The sequence below is a fragment of the Tupaia chinensis genome, unplaced genomic scaffold, assembly GCF_000334495.1.
Source record: "Tupaia chinensis unplaced genomic scaffold, TupChi_1.0 Scaffold148734_1, whole genome shotgun sequence".
NCBI classification, from domain to species: domain Eukaryota; kingdom Metazoa; phylum Chordata; class Mammalia; order Scandentia; family Tupaiidae; genus Tupaia; species Tupaia belangeri.
In genome coordinates this window covers 138,998-146,726 of record NW_006208581.1, presented here as the reverse complement: position 1 = coordinate 146,726, position 7,729 = coordinate 138,998, and the positions used below count along the sequence as shown (strand labels likewise).

The 7,729-nt window shown below is 34.2% G+C and overlaps 1 protein-coding gene and 1 pseudogene across 1 annotated transcript in view; both read right to left on the bottom strand.

Annotated features, from left to right (window-relative positions):
- LOC102499917 (cyclin-G1 pseudogene) overlaps positions 1–4,461 on the bottom strand; it is a 15,099-nt pseudogene extending 10,638 nt beyond the window's left edge.
- ZDHHC15 (zDHHC palmitoyltransferase 15) overlaps positions 1–7,729 on the bottom strand; it is a gene marked incomplete at its 5' end in the record, with an annotated part of 115,960 nt that overhangs the window by 18,288 nt on the left and 89,943 nt on the right.

The window sequence follows — 7,729 nt, the reverse complement described above, 5'->3', positions numbered from 1 at the left end:
ATAGAAATGTATATATCAGCTGTGCTTGCTATGAAAATATTTAGATTAATTAAGATCTTTAGTGACTCAATAAAATGTGGGGGAAAACAGTATAGAAAGCAAACATAGATACCAGAGACAGTGTGGGAGGAGAGTGGGAGATGACAGAGGATAAGAGATAGGGAATCAAGAATGAGGAAAAAAAAGCAAAACATAAAGGAAACAGGAAATGGAAAATTATTTATTGACGATAACATGTATGCTGATGTGCTTGATTGAGCCAATATACAGTGTACTCGATGGAAATTCTCATTTTGTATGTTGTAATGATGTACAGTGAATGAATGTAAATAAATACATTTAAATTAAAAAAAAACTGCCCTGTGTTTTTCATAGTGGTTTTACTATTTTTCAGTCTCAACAGAAATGTATGAGTTTTGATTTTTCTCCATTTTTATCAGCACTTGGTATTATACACACACACACACACACATACACACACACACACACACACACACATACATTGTGACTATTCTAGTTACTTTATTTTTCCATATATATTTAACCTATTCCAATAAGGATATAATGGAATCATCTTTGTGTGTGTGTATGTGTGTGTGTGTGTGGTTTTTCTTTTTTTTAGAGAGAGATTTTTGGTATAGGGTGCATGTGCTCATAAAGAGACAGAGAGATACAGAGACAGAAATTGAGAAATTACCCCCAGAGGGGATGGCCATGCCACAATCTCTTCTCCTTCATTCTCCTCTTGGGATTTAACATCATAGAAACTCTGTGTAACTCAAGGTGATGAAGACTTTTTCTCTTTTTCTGAGTTCTATACGTTACATTTAGGTCTATGATCCATTTTGTGTTAATTTTTGTTTTTGTAGTGAGGTATATATGTTGTACATGTTTTGAGGATGTCCAGGTGTTCCAGAACCATTAATTGAAGATTCTGTATGTTCTCCATTGAATAGCCATTACATCTTTATGTAAACGATCAGTTAACCATATTTATGTGGGTCTGTTTCAGTATTTTCCTTTTTTTTTTTGTTTCACTGGCTTATGGATCTATCCTTTTGTCAATAAGACATTATTTTGACTACTATAGCTTTGTAATATGTTTTAAAATTGGATAGATTGAGTCCTCAGGCTATTTTTTCTTTTATAGAATTGTTTTTGGCTATTCTAGTTACTTTATTTTTTCCATATAAATTTAAGAATCATCTTGTCTTTGTCTCCAAAACAATCTTTTTGGAATTTTCACTTGGATTGCATTAAACTTGTATATCTATTTGGAGATAATTGATACTACATCGAGTCTTCTTACCCATATATTGGTTTGTCTCTCCATTTATTTAAGTCTTCTATGGTGTCTTTAATCAGTGTTTTGTAAATGTCAGAATACAGTTCTTTTATGTGATTCATTAGATTTATACTTAAATATTTAACTTTTTAGAGTACATATAAATGGTATTATGTTTTTAAATCTGGATTTCCAAATGTGTATTGATATAGTGTGTAGAAACATAACAGATGCTTGTGTGTTAATCTTGCATGCTGTGAACTTGCTAAACTCATTTATTATTTCTAGTAGGTTTTGTACTTTCTTTGGATTATCTACATATATAATCATGCTATCTACAAACAGAGATAGCTTTATTTCATTCCAGTTGGAATTCCTTTTATTTCTTTTTGTAAATTCACTGTGTATGTTAGAGCTTTCATTATGATATGGAATATGAGTAATATGAAATAGCATATGAAGTTTTGGTTAATGGAGGAAAAAACTACCACTAAGTAGGTAAGTAATAAAGACTCAACAGGGCAGTTTAAGTGAGAGACTACAAATTTGTAATCTCAGTTGTGTGATTTGTAATAAGTTTTACTATTTTTTGAGTAGTTCTCAGCAGCCTCGGTACAGGAATGAAGAAAGCAGACAGTTGAACTGAATCTGATATTTGAGTTTTTGCTTGCTAGGGAAAAAATATACAAATGACTATTGTAATCAGTTTTTGCTGGAGGGCAACTGAGACAAGAATATCAGTAAATGAGAAGTTGAAGTGTCTAGGCTGGGTAGAAAAAGTGGTAACCCATGTAAAATTGTTTTCACTTATATGTTTGGTATATTTACATTCAGTGTTTTTCTTTTCTTTGTAAAAAATATTTATTTATTTATTTTTATTTGTTGTTATTATTATTATTTAATTTGATGAAAGAAGGAGAGAAAGGGTACATGAGAGAAAGTGAAAGTCACCGGGTCCAAAACTTGAACCATGATCAGCCACATGGGAGTCCAGCACCTTAAGCACTACACCACCTGCTGGCCCCTCAGTGTTTTTCTATATATGTAGATACATTTAAATATTTAAATATTTTAAATTAAAATTAAAAATGTAATTTTATAATATTTTCAAGATTTACCCATGTTGTAACATATATGTTTTTGCTGTCAAACACTACTTCATTATATGAATGTATCATATTTTACTGATCTATTCATCAGTAGATGGACATTTGGATTGTTTCCATATTGGGCTGTTATGAATAATGCAATGAACATTCATGTACACATTTTTGATTAGACGTATGTTTTCATTTTTCTTGGTTATATACCTAGGGGTAGAACTGCTGGATCACATTGTAATTCTATCTTTAACATTTTGAGAAACTACCAAACTGCTTCCAAAGTAACTATACCATTTTACATTCTCCTAGGTCCAAGAGTTTTCATTTCTTCACATTCTTGCCAACTCTCATTACCATTTACCTTTGGATTATAGCCACTGTAGGAGGTTAAGTGATATCTCATTGGGATTTTTATTTGTAATTCTCTAATTTCTAATGTTGTTGAACAACTTTACATGTATTTTTTAGTCATTTGTATATCATCTTTGCAAAAGTGTCTATTCAGATCTTTTGCTCATTTAAAAATTGGGTCATTTTTAATATTGAATTTTAAAACTTTATAAATTCTGTATACAAGTCTCTTATCAGATATTTGATTTGCAAACATTTTCTACCTGAAGGCTATGTTATATGATTCTGTTCATATAAAATATATAGAATAGCCAAATTTATAGATATGGAAAAGACATTAGTGATTGTCTAGGTAGAGAGTGGGGAGAATGGAAATGACTGTTAAAGCATATGGGGTTTCTTTTAAGGTTAATAAAAATTATCTAAAATTGAATGGTGAAGTTGCATAAATCTGTGAATATAGTAAAAACTACTTAATTACACAGTTTTAGTGATCAAATAATATGGTATGTAAATTATATTTTGATAAAGTTAAGTAAAAATGTACTTTTTAGTCTGAAAAGCAGGGCCAAGCCAGCCCCAGACCTCCTATCTGATCTTACAGTTTCAGAGTTAGAATGACAGAGAAATCGCAGGCCTCTTAAGCAGCCAATTTCTACCTGAGGTCCCCTGTCTAGCCTAGGACCTGGAAGGCAGAGCTGAGCCAGTGCCAGACCTTCCAATCCAATCCTACAGTGTCAGAGTTAGAAGGACAGAGAAATAAAGCAGGCTTCTTGAGCAGTTACTCCCCACCTAAATCTCCCTGCTCAGCCTAGGGTCCAGAAGGCAGGGTTAAGCCCGTCCCAGACCTTCATCCTAACCCTGCAGTTTCAGAGTTAGACAGACAGAAATAGCAGCTCTTAAGCAGCCACTCCCTATCTGAAGCCCCCTGCCCAGCCTAGGGCCCAGAAAGAGGGCTGAGACAACCCCAGAACTCCAACCTGATCCTGCAGTTTCAGAGTTAGAAGCCCTACTCACACAGGGACAAGAAAGGTCTAAGTATACAGTAGTCAAACATCTGAACACTGTGAGGCTCTGTAGGAATCCTCTCCCCCGAGAGAATCACCAGTAAAAAGGAGAAACCCTTGTTCATAAATGTGAACCCAAGACTCACCATGTGGACACCACATTGCAAAACATGGTAGAAGACAGAAATTGGCACAGAACTAATTCACAACAAATGGAAGCACATGACCATATAGCTACAGAAATCGACTCCAAAGAATTAGCAACAAGTAATTATATCACCAAATGACTAAAAATTGCAGAGGAACTTCAACTATGAGAAAGTCGGAAATATATCTCCACCAAGGGAACACAATAACTGGTCTCGAACTATGGAAACAAACAAACAAACAAACAAAACAGAAACTGGGGCACCATTCAGGGATTGGGACCATTGAAGACCTTCTGCCCAGACTTCACCCTCCTGGCCCCCAGATCTAGACAGGAGCCAGGTTAAAACACCCTATTTATTCTCTCTGTCTCTCTCCATCTCTCTCTCTCTCTCTTTTATTATTATTTTTAAAATTTTTAAACTCCTTAGCTCTCTGCTGCTCTTTGGTCTTGATAATTCTTACCTGTCCCCCTGCACCCATAGGACAAACCAATCTGCTGCAACCTATATCTGAGTTCTGAGCGACAGCATTTGTGCAGTGTGCTTGTGCACCAAGCAACTCTCATTTTTTGCTCCAAAAAAAATTTTTTTTTATAGTTTCTGTCTGTTCTCATTTTTTTTCACTTTTCCTTTTCTTTTTACCTTTCTCATTCATCTGCTTGGCTTTTGCATACTAATTCTCTAGACAGGTCTGGGTGCTCAGTAGCGAAATATCTGAATACTTTTAGGGTCAGATTAATCCTCAATTTCCAGTTTCCATTGAATCAGCTGCACAAAGGGAAAAAACATGGTACTGTTTAGAGACTGGAGGTCACCTCTTCCTGCATTCCTCTGAATGCTCAGATTTAACTCCAAAAACTAGAAAAAAATGTATAATCCATCAGATGATCAGAAACCACCACAGAGGTACAAGAAATATGAAAAACCAAGAAAATATCTCTCCCCCAAGGGAAAAGAATAACTCCTCATCCTGCAAAGACAATACAAGGGAACTCGTGGAAATGTCTGATAAAAAATTTAGAATATTCATAGTGACAAAGCTAACAGAGATGCAAGAAAAGAGAGACAATGAACTCCATAAAATGCAGCAGAAAAGAGACAATGAATTCTAGAGGTAAGGAAGTTCTTGCACATCCTGAAGGAGGAGATACACATCATAAAAACAAATCAAATGGAATTGCTAGTGATGAAGCCTGTAATACAGGAAATCAAATTCACCCTTGAAAATATCCAAAAGCAGATTAGATCATGCAGAAGATCAAATCTCAGATGTAGAAGATAGAACCTCGGACCTAGAAAAATTCACCAAGACTGAGAAAATAACCCAAAACAATGAGTAATACTAGATACCATTAAACACACAAACATCCAGATCATTTGTATTCCAGAAGGTAAACAAACTAATAATGGCATGGATAATCTATTCCATGAAATCCTGGAAGAAAACTTTCCAAATCTAGAGAGGCACTCAGATATCTAGACCTAAGAAATACAAAGAACTCCACGTAGAATCAACCCAAGAATATCTTCCCCAAGGCACATCATAGCCAGATTGAGCAAAACCACAGACAGAGACAAGATACTAAATTTGGCAAGAGAGAAACACCAAATTATTTTCAAAGGATATCTCATAAAGCAAACATTGGACCTCTCATTGGAAATCATGCAAGCAAGGAAAAAAATGGGAAAATATATCCAAATGTTAATTGAAAAACAATTTCAACAAATAATACTATACTCAGCAAGATTATTTCTCATATGGGAAGAAAAGACAAAAATATTCTCAGATAAACAAAACCTGAAAGAATTTACCACCACCAGAACAGTTCAACAAGAAGTGCTGAAAGGAGTGCTATACTAAGAAAACTAAAGTCAGACACACAGAAATAAGAGTACAAAAAACAGCCAAGAGAATGGCCAGCCTAATGGTAGGGACAAGTCTGGAGTTGAATGTTAACTTCCAGAGTTTAAATGGAAAGATTGGACCACAGTAACACTGCAAATTTAATAGGAGATTAATTACATGAGACTGAACTAGTGAAATAGAATTTTTTACTTTAGACTAAAACATTACTGATTTTCTTTGATGCTTTGATTTCTGTATTTAAGGATTTTGTCTTCTCTTGACATGTTAATAGGTTCATCTACCTACTATTTGAACTGAATCCTATCCTTTTTCCTGGCTTTAAGTTTTAAGAAAATTTATCTCAACATTTTTTTATTTTGGTCAGTTAAAACTAAAACTGTTTTTATTTAAATTTAAAAAATGCATTAATATATCTATTTGGGGCTAGCAGGTAGTGTGGTGGTTAACAGTGCTGGACTCCCACATGGCAACTCCCACATGGCCTGGACCTGGTGGCTTACTTTCTCACTTTTCTCTCTTTCTCACTCTGTCACTCTAAAATAAGCAAATAAATAAAGTTAAATAAAAATAATTATTTTTTTAAAATACCTATTTAATGACTGCAATAAGCTATATAGCCCCAGCTAGGTGCCACTTTTTAGTATGTTCACTTTACTCACTGAGGTTTATGCCTAAACTCAGACATATGTTCATGGATACGTATATATTAGCTGTGCTTGCTATTTAAAATTTCAAAATTTATTAGGATATTTAGTGAATCAATAAAATGTGAAAGGCATGGAAAACAACTGTAGATATCAGAGACAGTGTGGGAGAAGCGGAGGAAATGGCAGAGGGTGAAAGGTAGGAAATTAAGGAGGGGGAAGCAAAATATATAATAAACAAGAAGTAGAAAATTACTGGAGGGGGAAGCAAAATATATAATAAACAAGAACTAGAAAATTACTGGTTGACAATAACATGTATGGTAATATCCTTGATTGAGCCAATATGCAATGTTTTCTGCATGGAATATCTCATTTTGTATACTCTATTGATATACAGTGAATGTATATAAATAAATTACTTTTAAAAAAGAAGGAAAAAAACTCCAGAAAACCATCAAAATGTAAAAAAAAAAAAAGAATTTAGAAAATTTAGAATAATCATAGTGACAAAAATAAATGAGATACAAGAGAAAATAGGCAAGCAATTCTAGGATATGAGGAAGTCTTTCCATAACTTGAAGGAAGAGACACCATAAAAAAAGATCAAATAGAAATTCTGGAGATGAGGACTATAATACAGGAAATCAAAATGACCCTTGAAAGTATTAATGACAGATTAGACCATGTAGAAGATTGAATCTCTGACCTAGAAGACAAATCCTCTGACTCAGATGAAACCACAAAAAAAAATTTAAAAATTATTTTAAAAATGAGGATAAGGGACCAGCAGTTAGCGTAATGGCTCTGTCACTGAACTTCCATATAGTTGATCGCAGTTCGAGTCCCAGAGCCAGTGGCTTAAACACACACCGGGCACACGTGCATGTGTGCCCAAGATCCCGAGAGGAGAATGGAGGAGAAGGGATTGTGGTGTGGCCATCCCTCCTGGGGGGGTTATTTCTTGCTTTCTATTTCTCTATCTCTCTCTTTCTGGTGAGTGCACACGCCCTATAGCAAAAAACTCTCAAAAAAATTTAAAAAAAAGAGGATAACATATGGGAAATATTAGAAACCATTAAATTAAGAAAATCTGAATAATTGGTATTCCAGAAAGTGAAGAATCTAATAAAGGCATAGAAAACCTATTCTATGAAATACTAACAGAAAACTTTCCAAACCTAGAGAAATAAAGAAATAGAAAGGACCCCAAATAGGATCAACCTAAGAAGATCTATTCCACAGAACATCAGATTTTCAAAATCAGACAAAGACAAACTGTAAGTGAAGACAAAAAGAATGACACTATATAGTACTAAAAGG